Source organism: Cylas formicarius, unplaced genomic scaffold, assembly GCF_029955315.1.
Source record: "Cylas formicarius isolate icCylForm1 unplaced genomic scaffold, icCylForm1.1 PGA_scaffold_10__41_contigs__length_53128322, whole genome shotgun sequence".
Taxonomy (NCBI): Eukaryota; Metazoa; Arthropoda; class Insecta; order Coleoptera; family Brentidae; genus Cylas; species Cylas formicarius.
This window is the reverse complement of record NW_026844214.1, coordinates 22705204-22717708: the sequence shown is the minus strand read 5'-3', so window position 1 is coordinate 22717708 and position 12505 is coordinate 22705204. Positions and strand designations below refer to the sequence as shown.

Genomic DNA, 12505 nt, shown 5'->3' with positions numbered 1-12505 from the left:
TTCATTGTTACTCATTTTATACGGAATTATAAATTAAACTTACTGGTTAAATATAGCAAATTTAACATTTTTGAGGAATCCGGGCATGCTAAACAGTGTATTTTTGAAATTCATTTTCCTCGAAAATGCTCCATCCTAGCGCTATCAATCAATTGTACCTTTTTCGCCTAACAATACAAATTTTCCTATTTTATAAGAAAATAACCTGAAAGTCAAATTACAAAAAAGTTATTGCAGCATAGCAACATATTACATTATTACTTTTGATGATGTAGTATTATTTCTTGTAGAGGGCTATAATACATCTATCGCTTAATACCACTTTAAATTTTTTCTCGAGCGCCGCTGTTGAAAATACTTTTCAATAAAACGTTTTTTGTTTAATAAGCGGGAAAAAGGATTCCGTGAAATTTTAAAATAAATGATAAAGTTATGATTTTCGGGGTGTTTTTCTATAAAAGGCCACACTGTCGCGCCTTCGTCAGGTATTTCAGAAGAAGCGACTGAAAAAGTTGTTGCATGTTGCATACTGTACTCTTTGTCTTTCTTCTGTTTGGTACATTTTTGCAACACAGCACGTAGATTGTTTATAAGTGACCTGGGACGTACCCATCAGAACTGACACAACAAACCCGTGATAATAGTGCCGGAAATGTCCGAAATGACTCACTACAATGGTTAACGACGCTGACGTCTTAAAGTAACACTTAATTTTCCTTTTTTACTCCTTATTCCTTTCTCATGCACTTTTGTCAATCATACGGTCACTCAGCTAATGTAGAGTTCTCCAAACGATATACTGTTTTTACAACCTTTTTATGGTTTTCATTTCGGAATGAGTTTAAAACTCACCTGTTGTGTAAAACGGACAATTCTTTTCGGCACGTGTTCCACAAGTCAGGGCCGTGGGTTGGTGAAATCGGAGTATACTGTCAATTTTATGAAACAGTATTTTCTTAGCCGTCGAAGCTTTGGATTTATTTCTATTCCGTCTTGTGATTGTAATTAGCAATTATCAACTTACTGTTGTTGAATTGTTCTTCAAGGCTCAGTGTGTCATTTTTATTGAGGTACCATATACATTTTATTACAATTTATTTCTTACCAAATATTAACATTATGATGACTAAAACACAGTACTTGACACAGTTGTGAATGGTGTCCAAGAAAAAAAAACGCGGAAATATCGCGGGGTCTCAAAGAGTCTACTTGACATGCACCATGCCGGAATAGTAAGACGGTTGATATATGATGCGTATCAGAAGAATATTGTTTTAACAATTAAAAGTTTACATGAGGGTGCCGTAGTGGACTGTTGCCAAGAGACTTTGCGTGCGTTCGTACGAAGAATTGGTTTTTATCATAAAACCATCAATAAGAGACAAGATTTGATGGAATCCAGAAGAATTTCGGAGTGGAGGACAAGATATTTGAGAGAAATCCAAGAAATTCCCCATCACATATTTAGATGAGACCTGGTTTGATAGCGACGATACCGTCAAGAAAGGAAACTGGCAGGAAATGTTCATTGGATGTGCCAGTTTCACGGGGCAAACGAATTATCATAATACATGCCGGCTCTGAAGCTGATTGGGTAAATAACGCTTTGTTGCTTTTTGCAAAAGATGTCAAAGACCCAAAGGTTTACAATCTCGAAAACATCACAACACACATCTTTCAAAAATGGTTTTTTGAAAAATTACTTCCCAATATTCGACCAGTGTTGGACAACGCCAGCTACCATTTTGCACAAGCGGAAAAAATCGACTAAAGAAGTCATTAAAAATTTTTTGTTTAAAAATGAAAATGAAAAATGAAAATTCCTACACAAAGAATTTCTTAAGACTGGAACGTTTGATAAGAAGTATAATGGGGACAAGTTGGCCACGGAGCGGAGGTTCAAAGTTGTCCGTCTTCCACCATATCACTGCAATTTTAATTTGGTAGAACTGATATGGGGACAGCTGAAACCCAGTTTAAGAAGAAACAACACCTCGCCGAAATTTAGTTTTGGGCCAGCAGGATTGATTAGAAGTGAAGTAGAAAAACTCCTTCTAGTTGGAAAAAATGTGTAGAACATGTCATCGAAGAAGAAAATGTTTACAGAAGTCGACTAGTGCCAAAATTAATTATTAATATAAATAGTCGCTTTTGATGCAGCATAACTTTTTTTTTCTAAATATTGTAACATTATTTTATAGCTAAATTTACTCCTTCGTATATATTTTCACTGCATTTATAATAAAAATATTAATAATAATCCGGAAATCTCACCGATGAAACTCTACACAAATCCGTCAGCTTTCAGCATTTGTATGCACGAAGTACCGAAGTATGGTTCTGGAACATCATTATGGAATTGCGAACCTATCGGGTGTCCCGAAAGGGCAGGGGGTATTTGTAAATTCAATTAAAACCAAACCACAAGTCAGAATATATATATATATATATATATATATATATATATATATATATATATATATATATATATATATATATATATATATATATATATATATATATATATATATATATATATATATATATATATAATTTTACAGCAGATATTGGAAAATTAATTGGCAAAGATTATGTTGTCCAAATGTTGACTCTCGCTTTGTTGGCATTACTCTAAACGAAATCGGAAATTAGCCACCACGCGTCTACACATCTTTCCGAAAATGGCGGCCATTTCGGTGTGAATATTGTGGTTCAGTTGCAGTAGAGTTCATGGTTTATTTGCGTAAACTTTCTGCTTAAGATATCTCCACGTAAAATAATCAAGGGGTGTCAGATCGGGGCTTCTCGGGGGACGAGAGATCACTTTTTCTGGGAAAAGTTGAGTGACAACCGCAAACGATTGGTTTGATGTTTGGCAAGTTGCCCATCTTGTTGAAACCATGTCTCCAAACTAAAACCTTCAAACTCCTGTAATTGTGGAGCCAAAAAGTTCCGTAACATGAAACAATACCGCTCACTATTTACCGTAAGTGGTCGCCCTCGCCGATCTTCAAAAAAACATGGCAGGCCACACGATAACCTTTGGACTATGTAGTGGTCGTTCATGTTTTTCTCTCCGATTTTCGTTGGACCAGAAGCGGCAGTTTTCTTTGTTTACGTGCTCGTTTAAGTGAAAATTCGCTTCTTCACTAAACAGGATGTTTTCAAACGTTGGGAAGCGTTGAAGCATTTCATTTGCAAAATTCAGTCAAAGAGGATAGTCGGTAGGTTTCAGTTCCTGCACGAGCTGAATTTTGTAGGCTGTAAGATGTAAATCTTTCTTCAAAATAGTGTGCAACGACGACTTTTTAATGTTAAGGCCTTGACCTCGTTTGCGAACTACTTGAGAAGGATTTTGACGCACTGAAACTCTCACTTGTTTAATCGCTTGTTGGCTTCGAACAGAGCGTGGGCGACCTGGATGGTGAATTTTCACAGTCGAACTGGTATTCTCAAACATTCGAATCCATTTTCGGATGGTATCGTCTTTCGGTGCCTTCCGTACATTAAATTCTGCACGATATAAACGTTGAGCTGATACGATCGAGTCACTATTGCAATAATAAACTCCTATGCAAAAAGCACGATGGTTTCCCGGGTACGCTCCCATGGTTCCTGAACCTCCAATTAATGGCGAAGCATGCTATCCTATCCACTCCCTCACCAATCGCGCCGTTCTTCGGACAACGCCGATATAAATACCCTCCCACCCATTCTGGACAGCATGTTTTTATTTAGGGTTACAAAGAGAAACCCAAGCGAGGTAGGTCTGCGTTTAGACCATCATTAAAATTTACCAAAGTTAGATACCGGATTATGTCGTAAAAACGGTATATCTTTTGGAGAACTCTATTTTGGCTGTATGTAAAATGTACTCAAACCGTAATAGTCGTAAAAAAGTATAAAATGAGTACACGTTGAAAATAAATTTCTTCAGTAACTCGTCTGCGTTTCAGGTCAGTTTTCTTAGTAGGATAGCATCACTAAATCAACAAAAAATTGTTGAATTAGACAAAGGGAAATTGAAAAAAAAAACCTGTGTTTGATGTTGAAAAATAATCGGTCTATAGAAAATCTATGCTTTCACCCAGCTTATAAGATAAACATTTCGTTCAACTTTGTAAAGACATCGCCCGCGTGTGGGCTTTTAGCTCCGCTTCAAAAACGCTAATTGCGGCAACCCGATTATCGATTGCAAATCCGTTTTAATATCGCAAGACGGGCATTGAAAACGAAGGTCCCGAGAGCTTTTTGTGCTTCACGTTAACGATGACATTTTTTTCAGGATTATCTGAAGCATCTGAAATCTGAAGGCACTAAAATCGAACCGAAAATTGAGGTGGGAGAACGAAATCTGGTGACCTAATATGATGATAACGATAACATTCATTCATTACTATATTGTATTTAATTTTGAATTTGAATCATTGACCTGGAAAGTTTATGTACATATATATATATATATATATATATATATATATATATATATATATATATATATATATATATATATATATATATATATATATATATATATATATATATATATATATATATATATATATATATATATATATATATATATATATATATATATATATATATATATATATATATATATATATATATATATATATATATGATGATGATGATGATGATGACACTATATTCCGGGATATCATCCGTTCGCTCGTTGAACTCCGACTGGAATCCTGCATCCGACTGCATCCACTGAGTGTTCGAAGTGTTTTCGGAGCGCGAGCATTGAAGATGCCAAGTGAGATTTTGGCGAAACGTCTGCAGGATTCCAGTCGGAGTTCAACGAGCGAACGGATGATATCGCGGAATATAGTGTCATCACATTTTTCCATCCGTGAATCAATACGTGAGAATATATATATATATATATATATATATATATATATATATATATATATATATATATATATATATATATATATATATATAATCTATCTGACCTAGAGTACAGAAAAAAAGCTATATATAAGGCTAAGTACACACTTAAACTAAACGATTACCCAATTGCCCTAATTAACTCTATTTTTAAAAGAAGGATACATAAATTCTAAAAACTAACCAAAACACATAACCATCAAAAAGAGAATATTGTTCGTTGCCATACATACCAAATCTATCGTCAAATTTTGTTAAATAGAAATTTCAGTAAACTAAAAACACCAATACCCAAAGATAAAAAAAGTCACATTGTGTATCAAATACGGCGCAACGACTGAGACTAAGTGTACATTGGACAGACTAGCCAACTGTTGCAGAACCGCATCAATGGCCATAAGTCCGACAAAAAAAACAAAACAGCCATCAGCAGTCATATAACGGAGAAAACACATACTTTTAACTTCGATGACACAAAAGTACTTGCTACAGAACCAAACACACAAAAAAGGGAAATAATTGAGATGATACATATTCAAAGGAATAAAATCTTATAAACGCGAAAACCGACATAAAACACCTGAGTGAAACCTATTTCGAATTGTTAAAGTAGACCATTTTAATGCTCAGACGCTCCACCGCGTATCAATAGGTCTTAAACTTACACAAACGTACACTCTAAAAAAATAAATAAATAAAAACTAAGAGGGAAAAAAAAGACATCAGATACAATGAATGTTTATTTTCCACTTCTATTTTTGATTCGAAGGGTAGCAAAGCAAGAACGTTATTGTTTTAAAAAAAAATTAATAAATTTGTGAGTATGACTAATATATGTAATTTGTTTTTGTAATATTTGTAATTTTTAAATTCGTATATGTCCACTGTTTAAGATATTCTGTGTTAGACGTTTTATTTTTTGATAGCGAACTAATTCTTTGCATGATCGTGCTTTTTTGTCCTTTGATTTCAGTTTTTGAGAAAGACCTGGGTTGCCGGTCGAAACGTCAATGACAATTACAGTGTTTTAAAATTATTTGTGTGTTTTGTTAACTGTGGATCAAACCCCATGAAACAACCTATAAAAAAAATATTCTTCAAAAAAAAAAAGAAAAATACAGATACAGAAGAAATGCAGTTTTTAAAATCATGTTCATCATTTTCTTTTTTATTTTTATAAATGTTAATAAAAAATAAGTTTTGTCAGTTTTCAGGATTTCTATTTGTTGGCACGAAGTCGACGCAACATACGAAACAGAAGTTTTTGAAACGCCCTGTATGAATAAACTGAGTTTCAAATAATGTGGAACACCAGCTGAATTGTCTAATATTGAGTATAGTTTCAAAATTTTCAGAGGTGCAAAGTGTCAATGAGAGTGATATCGGATTCTTTTTTGAAACCCGGTCTGTTATACAGGATGTATCTTGTATCTTTTAAAATTAGAACTAAACAATAACACATACCGTCTAAACTGCATCAAGGAATAAATGGTAAAGAAAGTTTCCATTATCAGCGGCGCGCAAAAAGGGCTTCATGAAATTTCAAAATAAGTTTTGCATTCTTTTAAAAATTTTAACATTTTAAGAGTTTAAAACGGTAATGAATCGATAAAGGTTGAAATTGATTTAATAATGTCGTTTGTTTTTGTACATTTGATGTGTATATATGTCTAATCGTATTTTCTTTGTAAATTCGCATTGTAAAAAATTGTAAAGATGTAGCCAGATGTTTATCCAGTGATTCACGCAAGTTCATAGAAGTACTTTCCAAGATTCCCCATCTTTTTCAAATTCTTCTCCAAAAAATTGAAATTTCATTCACACGGCCAAATAACAAGAAGAGGTTTTCAAAACACCGGGACCAACTGGCGTATAAAAATTCAATATCGTCAAAGAAATATTTTAAATGAGGACAATTGTATTGTCCCAGTTTACATACTAAATAGAGGTGCACAAATTTTGCGAATGATAAACCAACTAGAATCATCGAAAACTTACGTGGTGAAGTAGATCCATTGTTTGGCCAGTATTTGTCCCAGAGCCATTATAGCGAACCGATCGGAATTTTGCTGATCATTGCAATCTGAAAGAAAATCATTGGTTAAATGCGTTAATTTACTATATAGAGTGTTATCGACACAACTTGATATAATTTAATGGGTACTAGCTTCCCACAAGGATGATGAATGGTAATTGCGAAACATATTTTTTCTATTCCCTACTCTAAATTGTGCAATTACAAAGCGATTCAGTGTCTCCTTAAGAGCACAGCATCCAAAATCTTCGCAATGTTCCGAAATATACTCAAAATACTTTAATGTTTCACAATAAATTTACTGTGGTATAGCAACCGGCATTACATTAGCCAAGTGCGAAGTTAGTATAATTAATGAAATCCTAGCTGTTTTCATTATTTAGAAGTGTATAAAGTAGGACCCTAAGACGACCTGTAAAATTTCTGCGACATTGGTGGGTTTTGGTCGAAAGCTCGTAAGAATTATTCATGAGCATTTACGATCCTGTTGAAAATGAGTAGGCACATTCCGTATAACCTTCTGATTTGTTTTCTCGCGTTTATATTGGTCTGACAAGAAATACTAAATAAGAAATAAGAAATCAATTAAGGTAAATCCCACCCATCTGGAGTGTCTAGCTTTAGAATGACTCCAAAATTAAGATTTTTTATTCAAACCTTTCAAAATTACGTCTTGATAGAGCTTCACGTATTTATTTTAAAAAACATTTATCTCATTTTCTGGAGGCATATTTATCGGACATATTAATCGAATTTTTTGATTTGTTTATTTCATTTTAACAGTCTTTCGAAAACTAAGATAGGAAATGTCACACTTCTACAAATTTTGACTCAAAATTGAGGAAATTCCGATTTTAATTGTTTTTTTCTCAAAACGACGTGAAGTAGTAATAAGAAAATTTGATTAGTTAAAATGTCAATGTTAATCGAGATGTTCCGAGGAAACTCATTTTGAACGCTTGGTATAACATTTTTGTTTGCCAAATCAACAATCAAAGCATTTGTAACGAATTACGAATTAATTTTTTGGACTCTTTTTCTTGGACAACTTCTGTTCAACATACTTTATGTTGAAAATCAATACTTTTTTAAATAAAGCTACCACAATCCTATTTTTTATTATATCAAAATATTACGGTTACTTACACCTCGTTTAAAGTGCAATTCAATAAAATATGAAAAATAAAATTTGTGGTCATTTAAAAAGAAAGCAGTTGTGGAGAATTGAATTTTTTTTTATCAGTTTTCCTAAATTTATAATAGAATTTTTATAGTTGTCAACAAACAATTTAATTTGACTTTATCTAAAACAATCAACAATATATTTTTAAAACGCCCTAAAAAATTCTGGGCTAAACTGAATTAAAAAAACAGTATTAACAATCTAATTAGAAATTGATTTTGAACGGCAACGCTATATACCGTATCGCACATCCAGCTTCCGAGGAACAAGCGCTGAATTATGTGTTTTAGAATAATTCGGACAGCGAATGTTGAAACAATTCCGGCAAATGAACGCGTGATTTTCCGAAAATATATGGACTAGAATACTAATTTAGTTTGCCCGACTGGTTTACAACAGCAGTGCTAAATTCTAAATGGAAACTGGATATCCAATCAAAGACCTAAATTATGCGGCGAAAGTATCGCGAGGCTGATGGTGTTGGTTTATGTGTCAAATGTAATTTGAAAGTTTACTAATGCTGTAATAAGAATCGAATATAATAGAATGGAACAAAATAACTTTTTTCTACTCCCGTCTGTAAAATACTTAATTACATCTAGCGTGCGGGAAGCGGCTCTTTACCTCGTCAGTTTCGTTTCCCACGAATCCGAGTCACTTCGGACATTTCCGAGATTTTACCACACGGGTTTGGGAGCAATCGGATGTTTTCGGAGATATTTCTCACGTTTTGAATTTTGACGTTTGTCAATTCTGACGATCATGTCAGTAAAAGTATTCGTGCTGTTTTGCGAAAATGTACCCAAAAATATATAAAAAGTATAGTATGCAACGCGTTCGCTAAACTTGCCGTTTACCACACCTGTTTCATAATATACTATTTTCTACTCCTCTACACCGATCTAGCGTGCGGGAAGCATCATTTTACCACATCAGTTTCGTTTTCCATGGATCTGAGCCATATTTTCTACGCCTTGAATTTAAGCCTTTCTTGATTCTTTATTTAAGTAGGCAGTCGCTGTAGATTAAAGATTTTTATTATCATTTGGTCAGGAGACTTCTCCCACAGTCTAGAGAATTAATCAGGACTCTCAGCTATTAACTAGTCCAGTACACTATAAATGGCCATGACTTGCTTGGCCCATCATTTAATGGAAGACTCCTTACCATCATTCAACCAAGCAATAAACCAATAAAAAGCCGCTTTGCAAGCGTTTATCAGGACAGAAATTATAAATGCATTTGCGTCTTCCAGTAGTAGTGTTAGTATGTTATATTTAGACCGCGGGTTGAAGAAAATTTGAAAAAATTGAAAAGTGTCATTTGAATCCTTTTACGAGTACTTATATGAAATGTAAAATTTAGGAGAAAATAAAATCGTTAATAGCATTATTACAGTCACCACCATTTATCGTGTGTCGTATTATAATTAACCTGCTTGTACCTTAAAAAGGTGAATACTAAGTTAGAAAATGCAAATACAGACCAAAAACAAGATGTCCTTAAATAACCACTGTCTCTACACTTGTGCAATGTGCAATCAATCCATAATATAAGGACTATAATACGTTATATGATACATCTTAATTACTGTAAAAAATTTCCGAAATATTTATTCAGTCAAAACAATGGAAAATAGTAAAAGTCGTACCCCGTATATCAAGCACTCTTTGGTATTTGATACACATTTAGCAAATGCCAAAAGTTTATCCAGTAAACTTTTTCATGCCTATCTAAATCTGGTCAGATAGGTTTTTGGCTATTTTCTAGCGATCTAAAATATTTTCAGTATCACAATATTGCTGCTTGTATTAAAGAGTATCGACAACTTGGATTGTTTTAATGGGACAACCTATACATGATTTCTTTTTTTCCCTATGTCAGTTTCTGATCATTTTTGCAAAATATTTTAATTTTAAATTTAATTTAAATTCTCTCTCGATGAATTAGTTAAATATTTATGAAGATGAAATTTTGGCCGGAATTTGTCAGTACTGTGGGTACTAGTTCTGTGTATAGTTATAACTTATGCAATCTACAGAGTGGTTCAAAAATCATGAATTTTCCCTCTTGCACAAATTTGGCAAAAAGTCATTTTGTTCAAATGGAATTACTTGTTTATTATTAAATATTTTGACATATAATCTAGTCAATAAAACGTTTGCTTATCAAGGCGGTTGTCTGTTGTCAATTTTTACACTTCAATGTGATAAATAATGATATTTATAATGATATAATAAGATATAACATATAATAAATAAATATTATACAAAATTGGTCAGAAATTGATAGCGGAGGGAAAAGGCGACTCCGGTTTTTCCAAAACGCCTAATGCTCAATTAACCGCGAGACACCTACACTTCGTCGCATATTATAAAAGAACCAAGTCACGTGCAAAGCTCGATTAAGTATTTTTCTGTTTACACTTTCAATTCTTTAAATGGCGTTTGATATCGACCTCAAAACTTCAAACTCTAAATTAATATTCTGCCTCGTGCAATAATCGAGAATATTGCGATAAAATTCCTATTATTAAGTCACTAAATTGGGAGGATATTTAGGTATACCAATAATAAATTTTCGTCAGAACCACGACAGTTTCCTTTGAAAGGGCCGTGCGATCTTTTTTGAAAAGAGCACTTGTAATAAAAACGGCACGAATATAATCTGTTCCTCGCATTTAAATGCGCTACACGTACATTTTAATAGCCGTTCCGGTAAAAGAGCTTCCCCTTTGAACGGTATCCTCGTATAAGAGAGAGAAAAATGTAAAATTCATTTAGCGCTAAGCAAAAATATTTTAAAATGTCGCGTTGATAGCACGGTCGGAAATCCGAAAGCGAAAAGTGGACCGTTGAATGGATGGCGTGCTAGGGAGAGGTGACGCGGGGGAGGGCCTTTTTGACGACTAAATTGGGCCCGACGCGTGGATTATGTTTTGGAATCCTCTCTTTTTTGTCTCAAACAATTCGTCCACTTATTTTTTTTTTTGCTGATCGGCGCTGACTGCTTTAAACCGACTTAATTGGGCGTGGAGATGTTTTGCGTTTTCCACTGTTTGAATTAGCGAGCGTTCCGGGAGGAGTTGCAGTATTATAATTATTATTGCTTGCCGCTTTCAATCTAGAACTCATTGGCCGCTAATTTCCTGGTATTTCCTGAAGTATCATTATGTTAGATTGTGGTGAAGCCTTAATTAATTATTAATAAATTATTTGTGAATATTTAAGCCCATATGTGCAAAGGAAGTAGTTTTTTAGTGCCAAATTCTGGCACTATAAAATAAGTATACAAATCGCCAGATCTGCTGGCCCGTTCTCTCCCCTTATGAACGGATGCATATTCTAACAGGGTTTCAGTGTATATTTTTGATCCGATTCTGTCTGAGATTTTTGTCCAACAAATTAATTCTTTTTGGCCTAATAGACCCATTCCCGCCACTTGTTTCTTTAACTCTTCTCAAAGGATGCGAGGGGGTTACCAATTTCATTTCAATTTCGTTGCTATCGATGTTGTCCAAACTGAGTGAGCAATTTTGAATTTGGATTCAGCAAAAATAGTAGCACCAATGCAGCTATGCTCAGCTGTATAACTCTATCACTACTAGATCACTCCATGAATAGTAGTAGTAGGTGTTGTCTGTAGCTGTAGAGTCAGAGTCAGCAAACTCAATATCGATTCACTGACATTCTCATCAACAAAACAACTATATCAACAAAGACTCAAAGACAAAATAGACAGTAATCATATTACAAAAACTGACAATGTCGAAACTGCCTGGCAAAGAATAAAATCAAACATTCTGCAAGCCGCCGAAGAAGCTGCCGGAAGAAGAATTTCAAACAAATATACCAAACCAAACACTAAACCATGGTTCACAAATAATATAAAACAACTGGCAAATGAAAAACGAAAAGCATAAGTGAAATACAGATTACAAGACACTTGATGAATAAAAGGTCGAAATAAAAGGTCGTAAACACTAAACTTCAGAACATTAAAAGAACACATTGGGAATAGTTCTCGGCAGACATGGAACATGACCTTCACGGAGGCTAGAGGACGATTTAGAACATGCTAAGGAATAGGAAAAAAACAATTAATGAAGAAGTAAATGTAAAAAAAAAATAATTCTCAATGATTGGAAACAATACTTCTGTCAACTCTACAGTCTTGACACTAATGCAGGACACATTGAGAAAGAACACTTTGAGTATTGAAGAAACAACAATCAAACTAAAAAGACGCAGGTCTGCTGGAGACGATGAAATATCTAACGAGTTGCTGAAGTACGGAGGAGAGGAACTATCGAACTATCAAAGGAGCTGCACATACTCTTTAACAAAACAATTAAGACAAACAAAGTACCAACT

General features: G+C 33.9%; 1 long non-coding RNA gene across 1 annotated transcript in view; it reads right to left on the bottom strand.

The window, feature by feature from the left end:
• The window catches only part of LOC132707907 (uncharacterized), a 98796-nt gene that overhangs the window by 14329 nt on the left and 71962 nt on the right, over nucleotides 1–12505 (bottom strand). Inside the window, exon 2 of the long non-coding RNA XR_009619788.1 lies at nucleotides 6913–6997. This is a non-coding gene — a long non-coding RNA (uncharacterized LOC132707907). The remainder of the gene's footprint in view (nucleotides 1–6912; nucleotides 6998–12505) is intronic.